Raw genomic sequence first — 17,899 nt, forward strand, 5'->3', positions numbered from 1 at the left:
CTCTCTCTCTTTTTTCTTCTCTGTCTCTTTCCTCTCTTTTTCCTTTGGAACCCTCAAGAGTATTGACAGTCAGAGAGATCTAGTTGTACAGGTCCACAGGTCACTAAAAGGGGCAACACAACTGGAGAAGGTAGTCAAGAAGGCATATGACATGCTTGCCTTCATTGGCCGTGGCATTGAGTATACAAATTGGCAAGTCATGTTGCAGCTGTACAGAAGCTTAGTTAGGCAACACTTGAGGTATAGTGTTCAATTCTGGTTGCCACACTACCAGAAGGATGTGGAGGCTTTAGAGAGGGTGCAGAAGAGATTTACCAGGATGTTGCCTGGTATGGAGGGCATTAGCTATGAGGAAAGGTTGAATAAGCTCGGTTTGTTCTCACTGGAATGACAGAGGTTGAGAGGCGACCTGGTAGAGGTCTACAAAATTATGAGGGGCATAAACAGAGTGGATAGTCAGAGGCTTTTTCCCAAGTTAGAGGGGTCAATTACTAGGGGGCAAAGGTTCAAGGTACGAGGGGCAAGGTTTAGAGGAGATGTACGAGGCAAGTTTTTTACACAGAGGGTAGTGGATGCCTAGAACTTGCTGCCGGAGGTGGTGGTGGAAGTAGGGACAATAGTGATGTTTAAGGGGCACCTTGACAAATACATGAATAGGATGGGAATTGAGGGATACGGGCCCCGGAAGTGCAGAAGATTTTAGTTTAGACGGGAGGCATGGTCGGCACAGACTTGGAGGGCCGAAGGGCCTATTCCTGTGCAGTACTTTTCTTTGTTCTTTGCCTCTCTCCTCATTTCCATCTCCATTTCTTTTTGTTTCATTTTCATTTCTCTTTGCTTCATCTCCATTTCTTTTTCTTGTTCTTTTTGCACCAGCTTCATTTCTTTTGTTCTTCCTTTAAACTTCAGCTCCCTTTCCTTCTTCTGCATCTTCATTTCTACTCTTTTTAATTCCCTTTGTGCTCTAACTGCAACCAAACTCTCTCCAGCTCAACATCCCCACCAGAAACATTCCTGATGCTACACTATCTCGTGGGCTCCCCATCTTCTTAGCATCTCTACAAATGTAAATGTTGAGGAATCCTTCAATTGTCTCCGCCTTCAGAGCTATAGCTGGTAACTCTATTTTAAATTCAAGTACCAGATGAACTAGTTTGGCTTTGTAAAGCTCTATTAAATAAACCAATGTTAAGTTGTCCACCTGAGGAAAACAATTAGCAGCTTCCAGAGTCATCCTGTTATAGACTATAGAGACTGGTGTCTCTATTAATTTACACTGTAATTTAAATGTGCTGTCTACGATTCCAAAAATCCCGGACAAGCTCCCAATTTATGTTACGACACCTGAGCAAGTGGCGGTCAATTCCAGCCCCACTCAGGCAGCACGGTGGCACAGTGGTTAGCATTGCTGCCTACGGCGCTGAGGACCCGGGTTCGAATCCCGGCTCTGGGTCACTGTCTATGTGGAGTTTGCACATTCTCCCCGTGTCTGCGTGGGTTTCACCCCCACAACCCAAAAGATGTGTAGGGTAGGTGGATTGGCCACGCTAAATTGCCCCTTAATTGGAAAAAATAATTGGGTACTCTAAATTTATTTATTTTTTAAATTCCAGCCCCACTCATCCCAGAGTCACAACACAAGTGCACTAACCAGTAATTCTTATTTTAAAAAATGACATATTTGGCCCTTGGCTGTCCAATAATTACAGTCACCAGGTTTGTAAGTTAAAACACAATTACTGTTTAGTTAGAACAGGATAAAGATAAAGCATGCATTAATTACAGCTGAATAACCTACTACCCCATTTAACTGCCCCACCCTCTACCCACACACATGCAAGACAGACAAACACAGAGGGATGGAAAGTGGTAAACATAATAAGGATTAAGATCAAAAGATATGAGTTCTTGCTCCAGATAATGAGTTCTTCAGTGCACCTTCTTCAAAGTATCAGTGTGGGTTAAAGTCTCTGGAATAGAGCTTGCAGTTCAGCAATATATTTTACTTACAGCTCTTCCAGGAGAGGCCTCTGGCTTCACATCTGCATGTTCTTAGAGAGTTACCAAATTCTGGTCTCTGCTTCACATCAGTTTCTTTTGGAGAGAGATTTGAGCTTCTTGATTATGCTTGCCTTTTCTGGAGGCAGAGATAGTGTTATCTCTCATTTGTGGGGCGGCACAGTGGTTTGCACAGTTGTTTCATAGTTCTTGGCTCCCAGGTTCGATTCTCGGCTTGGGTCACTGTCTATGCGGAATCTGCATGTTCTCCCCATGTCTGTGTGGATTTCCTCCACACAGACATGGGGATTTCCGGGTGTTCCGGTTTGCTCCCACAATCCAAAGATGTGCAGTGTAGGTGGAGTGGCCATGCTATATTGCCCTTAGGTTCGGTGGGGTTCCTGGGTTATGGGATTGGATGGAGTGGTGGGCTCAAGTAGTGTGTTCTTTCCAAGAGCCGGTGCAGACGCGATGGGCCGAAACGCCTCCTTCTGTACTGTAAATTCTATGATCAGTTTCTCACAGTGGCCTTTTGGTGAGAATGAACTGGATATTCCTGGAGTGAGTTGGTTAAATTCCTCCATCCAGTCTACAGAAACGAAAGTGAAATGAAAAACAAGCCTTGTGACACTGAAAAACATCGCAGTGTGATCAGATCCAATCACCACCTGCTAGCAGGCAGAGCACCGCCCTTTTTGACCTTCAGCCAAATCAACCAAATCGAGTAATTGCTGATCTCTCCTGCGGCTGCAATCCTCTGCGTGAATTTAAAGGCACAGGCCACCGGCAAGCTGCTTTGCCTTAAAGTCACAGGTCCAGTAATCATCCATGGATCAAAAAGTAACAGCAAAATAAAAGAAATGGGAAATAATGGAATAAGCAGAGAACAAACAGGAAGGACCCTGACAACATTTCACTCTCCACTGAAGCTGCCATGCACTAGATCACAAGATTCATAGGTATGAGTGGAGAACTGGTAAAGGTATCAGGAGGCAGTTACACCTCATTGGACAGGGTGTTACGGACGCCAGGTCAGCTCTCAAAAGTGGACTAACAGGCTGGACCATATGCTATAACGTTTTTAAATTTAAAAGTGGTATGGAAAGATCAATTAATTCCAGGAATGATAATATAGAAATACGGCTGGGTTATTTAAATAAAACAAAAGAAAATAAAACAAAATTTAAACTTTTACTTCAACTCTAACACTAACAGATTGCGTCCAAATTTTTAACCTTAACACATTAGTTCCCATTAGACAACACTGCAACACAACATGCAGCTCTTGTCTCATTTTCACAGGCAGTCACAGATACATAGATGCATAGAAGATAGGAGCAGGAGGAGGCCTTTTGACCCTACGAGCCTGCTCCGCTATTCATCACGATCATGGCTGATCATCCAACCAATAGCCTAATCCTGCTTTTTCCCCATAGCCTTTGATCTCATTCTCCCCAAGTGCTATATCTAGCCGCCTCTTGAATAAATTCAATGTTTTAGCATCAACGACTTCCTGTGGTATTGAATTCCACAGGCTCACCACTCTTTGGGTGAAGAAATGTCTCCTTATATCTGTTCGAAATGGTTTATCCTGAATCCTCAGACTGTGACCCCTGGTTTTGAACACACTCATCATTGGTAACATCTTCCCTGCATCTGTCCTGTTTAGTGCCGTTAAAATTTTATGAGTCTCTATGAGATCCCCTCTCATTCTTCTGAACTCCAGCGAGAACAATCCCATCCTAGTCAATCTCTCCTCGTATGACAGTAGCGCCATCCCTGGAATCAGCCTGGTAAACCTTCGCTGCACTTCCTCGAGAGCAAGAACATCCTTCCTCAGAGAAGGAGACCAAATCTGCACACATTACTCCAGGTGTGGCTCACCAAGGCCCTATATAATTGCAGCAACACATCCCTGCTTCTATACTCGAAGCCTCTCGCAATGAAGACCAACATACCATTAGCCTTCTTTACCGCCTGCTGCATCTGCATGCTTACCTTCAGAGACTGGTGGACAAGGACACCCAGGTCCCGATGCACACTCCCCTCTCCCAATTTACAACCATTCAGGTGGTAATCTGCCTTCCTGTTTTTGCTTCCAAAGTGACTAACCTCTCACTTATCCAAATTATACTGCATCTGCCATTCATTTACCCACTCACCCAACCTGTCCAAACCATGCTGTAGAATCTCTGCATCCTCGTCACAATTCACCCTCCCACCTAACTTAGTATCATCTGCAAACTTTGAGATGTTACATTTTGTTCCCTATTCCAAATCATTAATATATATTGTGAATAGCTGGGGGTCCCAGCACCGATCCCTGTTGTACCCCATTAGTTCCTGCCTGCCAATTTGAAAAGGACTCATTAATCCTGGCTCTTTGTTTCGTCTCTGTCAACCAGTTTTCTATCCACCTCAATACATTTCCCCAATCCCATGCACTTTAATTTTGCACAACAATCTCTAATGCTGGACTCTGTCAAACACCTTCTGAAATCTCAAATATACCACATCGACTGGCTCCCTCTTATCAACTGTACTGGTTACATCTTCAAAGAATTCCAACTGACTTGTCAAGCATGACGTTCCCTTCAATCCATACTGACTTTGACTGATCCTTCCACTGCTTTCTAAATGTTCCGCTATAAAGTCCTTGATAATGGATTCAAGCATTTTTCCCACTACCAATGTTTGGCTTACTGGTCTATAATTCCCTGCTTTCTCTCTATTCCGTTTTTGAATATTGGAGTGACGTGAGCTACTCTCCAATCTGCAGGGACTGTTCCAGAGTCTATAGAATCCCGGAAGATGACCACCAATGCATCCACTATTTCCAGAGCCACCTTCTTAAGCACTCTGGGGTGTAGATTTTCAGGCCCTGGGGATTTAACTGTCTTCAATCCCATCAATATTCCCAGCACCATTTCTTTACTAATGTTGATCTCCCTCAGTTCTTCCCTCTCACTAAATCTTTCATTCTCCAACAATTCTGGTATCTGATTTGTGTCCTCTTTTGTGAAGACAGAACCAAAGTATGTATTCAATTACTCAGCCATTTCTTTGTCCCTCATTATGCATTTCCCTGTTTCTGTCTGTATGGGGCCTACATTTCTCTTTACCAATCTATTTCTCTTCACATATCTTTCGAAACTCTTAGTGTCAGTCTTTATGTTTCCTGCAAGTTTTCTTTGTACTGTACTTTCCCCTTCTTATTGAATCCCTTTGTCCTTCTTTGCTGAATTCTGAACTGTTCCCAAACCTCAGACCTATTATTTTTCTTGGCCAATCTATATGCTTCTTCCTTGGATCGGATGCTATTTCTAATTTTGTAAGCCATGGATTGGCCCTCTTACCCCCTTTGCTTTTGTACCAGACAGGAATAAACAGTTGCTGTAGTTCCCTTATATGTTCCTTGAATGTTTGCCATTGTCTATCCACTGTCATCACTTTAAGTAACTCTCCCGAATCTATCAAGGCCAACTCATGCCTCATATCTTCATAGTTCCCTTGATTAAGATTCAGCACCCTAGTCTCTGAATTATTTACTTCACTCTCTACCTTGATACAAAAATCCCACATGTTATGGTCGCTCATCCCCAAGTGGTCTTGTACAGCCAGATTTGCGATGATTCCCTTCGCATTACATAGTATCCAGTCTAAGATGTCCTGCTCTCTAGTTGGTTCCTCCACATATTGGTCAAGAAAACCATCCCGTATAGTCTCCAGGAATTCCTCTTCCACGACAAAGGCAATGCTTGCATTTACAAAGCAGCTTGCCTTCTGGTAGGGATATTCGTTCTGAACTCTTTTCCAAAGCCAGCCTCGGTGGCAACCTTCATGGTTTCTCTGGTCAGTTTCCACAGCCTTGTCTGTGGCAACTTTCATGACCTTCTTGGTCTATTTTCAAAGCCTTCCCCTGTTACTATTCAGAACAGCATTTCATCCTCTCTCTCTCTCCCTGTCTCTTAGCTCTGCCCACCCCCTCAAACAAAGGTTATCCCCTGAGCTGGCCAGACTTGAATCTCTTATTGTTATCTTGGCTGATTACCCATTCCCATTTATATAAAAGAACAGAGCTATGCCATTCATTTGGAACTAACCATCCCTTGATGGACAAATTGGTCATCAGACTCTGATGGGCGAAAGGCTGGTCAAACAAGGCTGTCCCGAATGACACTGGATCGTGAATAGGCCATCCTGGCTGAAACGGGGCATCTTGTACGTTCCCACTAGTGAGGTTAAGTCTGAATGGGACAAGGCAACTCAGGCTGTGGGCATATCCCTCTGACTCTGCTGCTGGCAGTATTTGTAAAACCCTAAAGTTCCTGCTACATCTTGGACCCCATTTCTGGACCCAAGTTCTAATTTCTTCCTATCATAGAACATAGAACATAGAACAGTACAGCACAGAACAGGCCCTTCGGCCCTCGATGTTGTGCCGAACAATGATCACCCTACTTAAACCCACGTAACCCGTATACCCATAACCCAACAATCCCCCCATTAACCTTACACTACGGGCAATTTAGCATGGCCAATCCACCTAACCCGCACATCTTTGGACTGTGGGAGGAAACCGGAGCACCCGGAGGAAACCCACGCACACACGGGGAGGACGTGCAGACTCCACACAGACAGTGACCCAGCCGGGAATCGAACCTGGGACCCTGGAGCTGTGAAGCATTGATGCTAACCACCATGCTACCGTGAGGCCCCCATCATGACAAGGATCTTCTGATTTTGTCAGTGGTCAGAGATGGGAGAGTGTGACTGTGAGTGAGGCAGGTAAGGGTACCCAGAGGGAAGGAGTGCAGAAGTTTCAGCCTCTGTAATTGTCAATAGGTGTGAGGTTCCCTCAGCTTGTTTGAGTGAGAGTGGGAGCTGCAAGGTGGATGACCCATGCCAATTGCACTTGGTGCAAGTGACAGTCCAGAGATGACTACCTTTGATGTTCTTCATTTTAAATTGGACCTTAACTTCTCAAACTCTCTCAGGTAGTTACACATATGTTGCTGGTTCCTATGTGGACCACGACAACTGAATCTTCCCCTCCCATTCAAGTTGCTCTCCAGCTACAAGGAGATGTTATTAACTCTGGCACCAGTCAGGCAAAACAACCTTCCGAAGTCCCATTCACAGCTGCAGAGAACAGTATCTATCCCCATGACCACCATATATGAAAAGATTGGGTGGACTGGATCTGTATTCACTGCAATTTAGAATACATTTAGAATAATAAGAGGGAAACTAGTTGAAATAAATGTTCTGACAGGTCTGGACAGACTGGATGTAGGAATGGTGTTTCCCTTGGCTCAGAGGCTCTAGAACAATGGGTCACAATCTCAGGATATGGGGGAGGCCATTTCGGACTGAGATGAGGAGATATTTATTTCACTCAGACAGTGATGAACCTGTGGACGTCTCTACCACAGAAGGCTGTGGAGGCCAAGTCACTGAATATATTTAAGAAATAAATAGATAGATGTTTAGACGATAAAGATATCAAAGGGCATGGAGACTGCGCAGGAGTATTGTGTTGAGATAGATCAGCCATGATCAAATTGTTTTTTTAAAATAATATTTTATTAAGGTATTTGAAATGTTTTATAACAGTAACATAAACAATGACATCAACATGGTAAAATAAACATTTCCCCCCCAGCCCAATCTTTGCGCACCTCAACCATACAACAACAATCCTCCCCCCCCCCCTTGGAATACTGTATCTGCTGACATTTTAATTTTCCCCGATAAAGTCGACAAACGGATGCCACCTCCGGGCGAACCCTAACATAACAAACTTTATTTTCTTGAGACTGAGAAACCCAGCCATATCACTAACCCAGGTCTCTGCACTTGGGGGCTTCGAGTCCCTCCACATTAACCATGATCATATTGAATGGTGGAGCAAGCTCGAAGGACGAAATGGCCTACCCCTGCTCCTATTTTCTATGTTTCTATATTGTCCCCTATCACAACCACATTCCTTTTCATTCCCCCCACATGAATGGCATCCTGCACCATGGTGCCATGGTCAATTTGCTCATCCACCCAGTAGTCCTTCTCCTCAGATAGCAAGCACCTCATTTATTGATGATCAAAGTCACAGACTCAGGCTCCTCTATCATTACCTGTTGAATCTCTATACCTGCTTGACAATCAGTCGCACCCTACTGTCCCTGACCATTAACCATCTCTACCTAGCTTAAGGCAGTGTCAAGGTAACTCTTACACTTCTGCCACCACAACGCCCATCTCCCCCATCACAACACCCAAGGCTCTGCAACCAATGTCTGTAACTCAGACTCCAACTCAATAGCTCTGAGCCAAATTTACTCAAACCACAAACACTTTCTGCAGATATGATTGTCCAGGTTTGCAATGCATTCTACAGATTCCCACATTTTGCAGTCAGGCACCCCACCATCCCTGCCATGCATGCCTAACCTTATAAGAACATAGGGATTAGGAGCAGAAGTAGGTAATGCAGCCGTTCGAGCCTGCTCCGCCATTCAATCACATCATGGCTGACCTCAACCTGGTCTCAAATATACCTCCCTGCCTGTCCCCCATATCCCTTTAACCAGTTTTTCTTTATCAGAAATATATCTATCTCCTTTCAGAAGCCATTTAATGATTCAGACTCCACTGCACTATGGGGTAGCGAGTTCCACAAGTTCACCACCCTCTGTGAGAAGTAGTGCCTCCTCATCACAGTTTTATCTACCACCTCTCAACCTATATCTGTGACCTCTCATTCTAGATTGCCCTACAAGGTTTGATCTATATTTACTTTATCATACCCTCTCAGTATTTTATATACCTCGATCAAATCCCATCTCATTCTTCTAAACTCCAGTGAGTACAAGCCCAAACTGTTCAATCTCTCCTCATACATCAACCCTTTCATCCACGGAATCAATCTGGGGAACCTCCTCTGAACTGCCTCCAATGCCACCACAAGCTTCCTCAACTAAGGAGACCAAAACTCGACACACACTCCAGATGTGTTCTCACCAGCACCCAATATAATTGTAACAACACCTCTCTACTTTTATACTCCAGTCCTTTTCAATAAACATTAAAATTCCATTTGCCTTTTTTTGTTACATGCTGTGCCTCCATATCAACTTTCATGAGTCAATTAGTTATTAATTTACACAGCTAACGTCTCCAAGCTTGGAGACTAAAGAAGAACACTCATCAGCAAGCAGGCAGGTTATATTAAACTAGTCCTGAACAGCCGAAGACTACACCTGCCCCAAGTACTTATTTAAATCTATTTACATTTATATTTACAAGCTACCTCTTCTCCTCTCAGTTCTCTGACTTCACAGATTTAAATGGCCTGGAGGGTTCGCAACTTCCTGATAATGTTCTTTTGAAGCTTAGAAGATTTGTTGTCAACTTGGATCTCTTTGTTCTGACTTGGTTGTTCTTCAGTAGAAACTGTGGTATTTGGTACTTGTTTCAACACTTCATCCTTTCTTCCTCTCCTTGCTTTTGCACTTTCTCCTATCAATAGCTTTCCTTTCATGCCAGATGTCATGGGTTTATCTATTTCTTTATGATGACAATGTTGCCTATCCTTGTTCATTGAATTGACACATCCTTTTTAACAATTTTATCCTCCATACTTTGCTTTTACAGCAATGGCTCTGTGTAGCTCCTGGTTCCTGAGGTTTGGGGAAATCCTGGATTGCTGACTCCAGAGGTGAGGAAGGCATTTGCTTAATGCCTTGCTGTTTGTCCAATTGCAGTAACCCTGCTGTAGTATGATGGTCGGTATCTTCTATCATAGAAGACGTGGAGCTCATCTGATTCAGTTTTGTTTCTAGTTCCAAAAAGATTTAGTTATTTGTGCCCTGGGCCACCAGTTCTGATGGGTGCATCAGTGTGGATACACTTAAGAAGGGGTCAATATTGACAGATGAATGTGGGATTGTACCAGCATCTTCGATCACCCAGTTTTCGAATTCAATCCTCTCTGATGATTCGCTGACTGATGAACAGTATGGTCGCTCAGGTACTCATTGATCCAGCTGGTCTGTTTCCTCTTCAGGCTGAAGAAAATTACCTTCATCTGTTTGGAAAATAGCTGGATTACCTGCGTCAGCAAAGCGTGTAGAAATCGTGCACTGAAGTCCTAGCTGAGGTCATCAGCACTGTTGGATAGTTTGAGAGTCTTCACCTTGGTATACTCAATAACTGTCTGTTCCGTGATGTCTTCCACTGTTTTGATGGGGTTGAGGGCAACACAGGCATCTCAGCTCAGGAGAGAAGATTCTTGAGTGTGAACCAGATATAGTCTCTCCGGTATCTGCTTGTTTCTGTCATGGAGCAGTTCTGAAACACGCCTTTGAATGTTAGTCTGATACTTCCTGGGCCATATAATGGTGTGTATGTTGTCCATAGCAAGAGATTGGCTAGCTATGGTTCCCTATCAGTCAGGGCTGTCACATGTTCGCCTCTTTCTAATTTAAAATTAGTATGGTGGCCATTGACGCATATGTCAGAATTCTGGGATTTTTAATCTGGCAAAAGAAGCATTATTGTTCTTGGTCTTGGTGAGATTACCATTTTGTTGATGGCATTCTGTGAGAAGATTCACTGTATGTTTAGAGGTTTTTGATCTGCACATGACACTGTTTGCACCTGTGAGGGTTTTTGATGTCACAGCGCTGGTAATCACTTTGAGATTTAATTGCATATAGTCTTCTTTGCCTTGGGGCGCGATTCTCTGGCCTTGCTTCGCTCAAGCAAGAGCATGACAAGGCCGGTGAATAGGGGAAGAGGCCAAAAATGAGAAACAACCAGCCCACTCCCGTAGGCGAAATTGGGATCTCGGTGTAGTGTGGAGAAAAGTCAATAATCACAAATTAAGCCCTATTTCCATACAATTAATGGGAGCCACCCTATATCCAACAGCCACCTGTGATGCAGTGGCCTCCCCAGCAAGTGGTCACACTGGCACCGATTAGTACTCCTTTTTACAAACATGAACCAGGAGGAAGGGCTTCTGCGAGGGGCCAAAGAGGTGAGTAGCCATCTTCACTTTCAGACAATATGGCAGGAGACACTGGGTTTGCCACCTCAGTGCTCGGAGGGGGTTGGGCAGGCAACCGAGGTAGGGAGGCACCTTCGGCTTTGGTGGGCCGCCATGCAGGGGGTCGAAGTTGTGGTCGAGGGTGGTCCGCTAGGTGATGCAACTGCACGCGGTTCCTTCATGCCAACCCCTGGATTGTGCATATCCATTCCAGGGGCAACCTTTGCCCTTGCCCATCTGACCCACTGACCACCAATAACCCCAGCACCCCACCCCCCAATTGCTGAGGCCCTGGCCATGCATCTAATGGCTACTGCTGAATCGGCTATCATGGTTAAGTGAGCACTTCATAAATCCCAAGTGGATTCACATATGAGTTGGAGGGCCATGTAGCATGTGGGAGCCATTGCCTAGCATCCCAATAAGACTGTGATGCCTGGAAACTGTGTCTGTACACTGCAGGAGGTAACACCACACACACAGCAGCTGTGATCCAAACACCCAGGTGATAGGCCCCAGCACCGGAGACATGTCCACAGCCAGAGTATGGGTGAGTGCAGTGGGGAGCGGACCCGTGGCAGGTCCAGGTAACATTAAGCATGGATGTCAGGGGTACAGGTTCTGGGGTTCCGTGAGTGGGGGCCCTTTTGCTGCTGGGAGTGCAAGGTGTTCCGGGCATGGGGAGAGAAGGTGGAGGGGGGGGGAAGATCAATGGGGTTATGGAGGGTCCAGGGGTGGGAGCCACCGCTGTTTGTCAGTCTAACACCCTCTCCCAATTCCTTACAGATATTGAATGGCATGGACCCCGCAGGACTGGCCCTGGATGTGCTGCTGGTAGGCCGGGTGACCAGATGCCGAAGATGGCGGCAGCAGCAGCATTGTCTACAAAGGCTCGAGGCAGCAGCCCATGGGTCGGATGCCGCCACACACACTGAGAACCCAGCCACCCATCAAGGTGCCCGAGCAGCAGGATTCTCTGCCATCGCTGGAATGCCCCAGGTCCAGACTGCATGCATGTCGCTTTGTGTACTCCAGGCCAGCTGGGAGTGCCCTACATCAACAAGAAGAGGTTCTACTCTGAACATCCAGCTCATGTGCGACCAGCACATGGGATCATGCATGTATGTGCACACTTCCCAGGGACTGTGCACGGCAGCTACATCCTGGGCCAGTCAGACATCACCGACCTCTTCAGGGTACCCCCCCAGGAGCCATTTCAATCTTGGGGGAATAAGGGGTACCCGCTGAGGACTTGGCTAATGACACCAGAATGGAGGCCAGAGCCCGATGTGGACACCTGATACAACGAGGCAAATCTGGGACTGCTCAAATGTGGTTCCGATGCTTGTGTGCTGACAATGCCATGCGGCGTCATGAGAGGGGTGGAACTCGAGGGTACTGGTGGCCATAATCCCCACTCAGTGGGATGGGGTGGATTGGCATCCCCACTCCTCCTGGTTGATGTCCATAAGGCCATGGGGTTCACCATGGGATGAAGGAGCAGCTGGTTCAAACCCCGGCTGTCCCTGCGTCATCCGGCTCTGTGAGCCCTAGTGGCTCCCCAATGTCTGCACCATGGTATTGATGCCCTCAGTGATGCTCCTCACTGATTGAGCCATGTTCTGCAGCACCTCGGCCATTCCCATCTGAGACCAGGACATGTCCTGCAGCACCTCATCAAAGTCAGCCTGGAACTGGGTCATGTTCGCCAGTGAGTCATACATTCTGCGGAGGCACTCAGCCATGGCCATCACTGACTGCCCCACGTCTTGGACACTAATGTTGCTGACGCTTTGCACCAAACTCTCCTCTGCGATATCCCGCCTAGCAGTGTTGACCTAGGTGTCATGCATTGCCGGTGGCATCTCCTGCGCCCATAGCCTCTGGGTTTCCTCCAGTTGGCTATGGACTTGCTGGAGTGTCATTGACAACTCCACTGAATGTCCCGGCCTCTCTCTAACATGTCCATCAGCTCCGGGCAGCCTCGTTGAATAGGCTCGGCATCCGGCTGGCTGGGACACAATGATTCGATGGAATTCAAGTTCAGCTCTGTTTAGTCTTTGAGCTGCAAATTTCTGCACTGAATTTAAACAATCGCTTGCTTTTATTCCTGTATTGCAGGGTGCTGCACAATCTCAAACCCATTACATTTAATACACCATTCAGAAGAGAGACAGACAATGTGAGTTGTCCTTAACAAGCAGTCTCTCCTTTGGGGCCTCCGTTTCACGCGTGTTTTGAAGAAGAAAATGAAAGATAGCCTACCAGAAAGACTGCTTGTGTGCAATTGGTTTGATGTTTCTTGATTTTAAAACGTTAGAACTGATGGAAATCTTTATCCCGAAAAAAAAATCAGAGACAATTACTTCTTATGTTAAGCTGTCGAGTTCATGAATGGCGATAATTACACGCGCGAGGTCCCGCACTGAAAGAGGACTTCCGTCACGGCAGCTGTACCCTGCAGCTGTGTTTTATGTAGGTGCTTGACTCCAGTGTCAGCGGTGCACAACGAGCGAATTCATTGATCCCAGAGGAACTTCGGCAGTTGAGGTAAGTCTTTGGGAAAATCTGTGGTTTTTGCGCGAGGTTCCCTCACAATTGAGGATCGTGGGATTATATTCATTGGAGTTTAGGAGGTTGAGGGGAGATCTAATAGAAACGTACAAGATAATGAATGGCTTGGATAGGATGGACGTAGGGAAGTTGTTTCCATTAGCAGGTGAGACTAGGACGCGGGGGCACAGCCTTAGAATAAAAGGGAGTCACTTTAGAACAGAGATGAGGAGAAATTTCTTCAGCCAGAGAGTGGTAGGTCTGTGGAATTCATTGCCACAGAGGGTGGTGGAGGCCGGGACATTGAGTGTCTTTAAGACAGAAATTGATAAATTCTTGATTTCTCGAGGAATTAAGGGCTATGGGGAGAGAGCGGGTAAATGGAGTTGAAATCAACCATGATTGAATGGTGGAGTGGACTCGATGGGCCAAATGGCCTTACTTCCACTCCTATGTCTTATGGTCTTATGGTCTTAATTAACGTGAAACTAAATTTTGCTGTCAACATTTTATCGGAATGGCCAAGAAAAGTGTGAAGATTGTGTAATTTTATTAATTCGGTCACGCCCTCTTTTGCGCCAAATATTGCTGTCTATGAACAAAGGAGCACCTACAAATAAAGATTGTTGATGGTAAGAGGGTTGGCTTTTTTTAAATGTTTCGAAAGCAGTCAGAAGTACGTCAAAGCTAAGTTAATCGTAAAAAGAACTTAAAGTTAAAAAGTGTCTATGATGTGCTTTTGGGCATTATCAACCCCGCAATACGCAAAATGTTATTTAATATAATTTAGTGCGAATGCAAACGCAATATGAAAAGTTGAAATTATTTGTTGCAACGATTAACTAGAATTATATTGATCATATATACTGCCCAGTATAATTGCAATCTTTACACTTTAAAAACTGCACTGCTTATGTTTTACCTTTGAAGATGTCCGTACATGTCCCACTAAAATATTTTTAAATTACCTTCCAAACATAACTATCACTCATAAAGTTTGTAACCGATCTTAACACTCAAAATGAGAAAATGGTTTCATGGAAACAATCGACCAGTATTCTAAAAATGTCATAATAGGCAGGATTGCAAACATTCTGTGAAAAAGAATTCTAATATAATTCTAGAGTGCAAATTTAGCTGATTTCATGGCATTGTAATCATCACTGGTTTCGTTAAATTTGCTCCCGTGAAAAGTTACCATTACAACTGAATGTTTAGTGACAAGTAATTTTATAATATACCAAGCAGCAAATCCAATTCTTAGCTTTCATCAACAACTCGAATTTATATAGCACCATTGATGGAGACAAAGTCAGGTAAAGAAAAACTGACTTATGGAAAGAGACATTAAAACGACTGACAAAGTGATTGGTCAAAGAATTGGATTTAGGGCAGGAATGTATAAGCGTTTAGGGGGAGATTTTCAGAATGTGGGACTTAGAGCGCTGAAGACATGGCTGGAATGTGAAGAATTTGGTGGGAGAATGCTTTAAACTTGGGTTTGGTTTTGAGGCAGGAACAGAAAAGACGACAAATGGATATTTTAAAAAGTGGGATGGGAAGGCAATGTAAATCAGTAAGGACAGGGATGAAGGGTAAGCAAGACTTGAAAGAAAAATGAGTTTACATTTATTTATATTGTGCTTGCTATGAATTCAGTATGTGTCAAGATGCTCCACAGCCAATGAAATATTGTTAGATAATTTGAGTTGTAAGGAAGAATGCAGCAATTTGACCATATAATTTGTTTTAATAGTGCTGTCTGAAGGAGGAACACCCCTTTTTTTATATTCCCGTGTAGAGACAACCTGACCTCAATTTCATGGTCTCAATGCTGAGAGATGGCACTTCTACAAGTACAGTTTTCTCTCAGTACTCCACTTCATTGTCAGTCTGGAATCTATACTCAGGTCTCTGGAGTGGACCTTGAACCCACAACCTTTTGACTCAATGGCAAGTGTGCTAGGACTGAGCCAAGGCTGATGGCCCATGATAGGATACCAGCAGCAGAGTTTTGGATGAGCTTAACTTTACAGAAGGTGGGACAGGAGAGCTTTGAAGTAATCAATTTTAGAATTAGCACAGGCATGGATGAGGATTTCAGTAGCAGACACAATGAATTATGCACGGTGGAGGCAAAATTCCAGAAGTTGTGATCTTTTGTGATGGTGTATTCATCAGAGGATTATAGGATCACTATATGCAGAAGGAGGCCAATCGGCTCATCAAGTCCGCCCTGACCCACCAACCATTATCTAATTGGATACTCAGCTCAAGTTTGATCCAGGTTGAGATAGTGACCAGAGTGGCAAATGGAATCGATGACAATTGTGAGATTTGATGATGATGACTCCATTCCTCTCACTACTTAACAAGAGTACATTGGAGATTTTCCAAGCCTGAATGCCCAACAAACAGTCTGGCAAGACAGAGGCACATTATCATCTCCCAAATCCATGGAGGCATGGTGGAGAGGAAGAGTTAGCTTTGGTCAAAATAAATGTGACAGCTGACATCTTGCTGGTGGGCATAGTTGCCAAAATGTAGCATGTAGACGAGGAAAGTGGCCAAATAAAGACTCTTAGGAGATTCTGGAGATAATGATGCAGAAGTGAAAGAGAAGAAGCCATTGTTGGAGACGCTGTGGCTATGATCAGATTAGGAAGAGTGAAATAAAGCTGGCTGGTCAACAGAAGCCATTGAACGAGGAGGGTTGGTCAAAACTGCCAAAAATTTTGGAGTTTATGATCTGGAATAATGTTCCAGAACCACAGAAGAAGAACCACTGCTGAAAGCCATTGTGCCCGCATTGGAAATAACATTTGACCATTCAATTGTGTGTGTGTTGGGGGGGGGGGTTGCAGGGAGATGGCACAATTTCTTTAAAGAACCTTGGTCAATAATTTTGTACAAAAAGGAATATTGAAGATGGTATAACTAGTAACAACATGTATTAGTTGCGATTTAAAGGGAATGGAGATCATGTCTGAGGAGAAAGAATGATTTACAACCACAGAATGAAGATAACCTCCATGGTAAGGAGTTCAGTGGGATTAGAATCAGTGATATAGAAGATGGTATCATGGACCAATGAGGGCATGAAGGAAGATGAGAGGGAAACTGAGAATCATTTTGGGGAAAGGCCCTAAAAACAAAGTATGTCAAAATTTATGTCACCATGCCTTAATTTACTTCGATGTTTCACTGTGGCCATAAGGTAAATTGAACCTGATTCATTCAAGTCCTCTAACTCCAAACTAATGGATAAAATAGACAAAGGAAAATTGTTTCCATTCATTGATGGTACAAGGAGTCACATGGCGACATACATGTAACATTTTGGGCAACAGATACATGGAGGATGCAATAAATACCATTTTTATGCAGTCACTGGTGAAGACCATGAACTTGCTGGCCATCAGGGTGATAGAAGTGGAGATGACAAATTATTTCAATAGAAGATAGAATGAGCACATGAGGGGAAATAAACTTAGAGGGTTACAGGGATACCGCAGATGATGGAGCTGATTGGAAGCATGGACTCAAGGAGCAATTGGCCACCTTCTGTGTCATAATTATTCCATGTAAAAGCAAAATACTGTGGATGCTGAAAATCCAAAATAAAACAGAAAATGCTGTAAAAACTCAGAAGATCTGGCAGCATCTGTGGAGAGAGAAACTGAGTTAGATGTTAAGACTCCATTGGCGGGATTCTCTGTTCCCCGATGCCGGTTTTGTAATCGGCGATTGGGCGGAGAATCCCTTTTGATGCCGAAATGGGGGGCGGCAACTCTTTGATGCAGGTTTTGTATGCTCCACCCCTTCCAAAACAGCTTCATCATGGCGCAGGCCACACGCCTTTGGACGGCCTCAGTGCATCACGTGAAGGCCCTCCCCCTATGCTCCACCCCCAATGGGCCGAGTTCCTGATGGCGTGGTTTACTTGTGGTCTCATCCATGCGGAACCCGACTGTGGCAGCTGTGAACTGTGTACAGCACCACCACAGTCAGGCGGGAGACGTGCTGCTGGCCGGGGGGCTTCCGCGAGGGCTGGGGGGTGCCCAGGAGATGGTCAGGGAATGGCCAGGGAGGTACTGTCTGGCAGGTCGGGTCCGCTCATGGCTGCGCCATGTTTTACAGCACGACTGCTGCAGATCGTCGCCGTGCTCATGCGCGACCACGGAGCCAGCCATTCTCCGGCCGTTTATTTCAGGGAGGCTGGGAGTTTTATGTCATGTGACTGCTAGCACCTCACTGGTCACAGTATCGGTGATGGGGCGGTGCCAATTGTTTTCCACG

At 44.9% G+C, this 17,899-nt stretch overlaps 1 protein-coding gene across 2 annotated transcripts in view; it reads right to left on the reverse strand.

Annotated features, from left to right (window-relative positions):
- The window catches only part of LOC119969410, a 48,106-nt gene that overhangs the window by 13,775 nt on the left and 16,432 nt on the right, over window positions 1-17,899 (reverse strand). The window contains exon 1 of one of the 2 annotated variants that reach the window (XM_038803033.1): window positions 14,523-14,600. The exons of the other annotated variant lie outside the window; for it this stretch is intronic. The gene's annotated coding sequence lies outside the window, so the exon portion shown is untranslated. Of the gene's footprint in view, window positions 1-14,522; window positions 14,601-17,899 lie in introns of those variants that run through there. 2 annotated transcript variants of the gene reach the window in all.

This window comes from Scyliorhinus canicula, chromosome 7, assembly GCF_902713615.1.
Source record: "Scyliorhinus canicula chromosome 7, sScyCan1.1, whole genome shotgun sequence".
Taxonomy (NCBI): domain Eukaryota; kingdom Metazoa; phylum Chordata; class Chondrichthyes; order Carcharhiniformes; family Scyliorhinidae; genus Scyliorhinus; species Scyliorhinus canicula.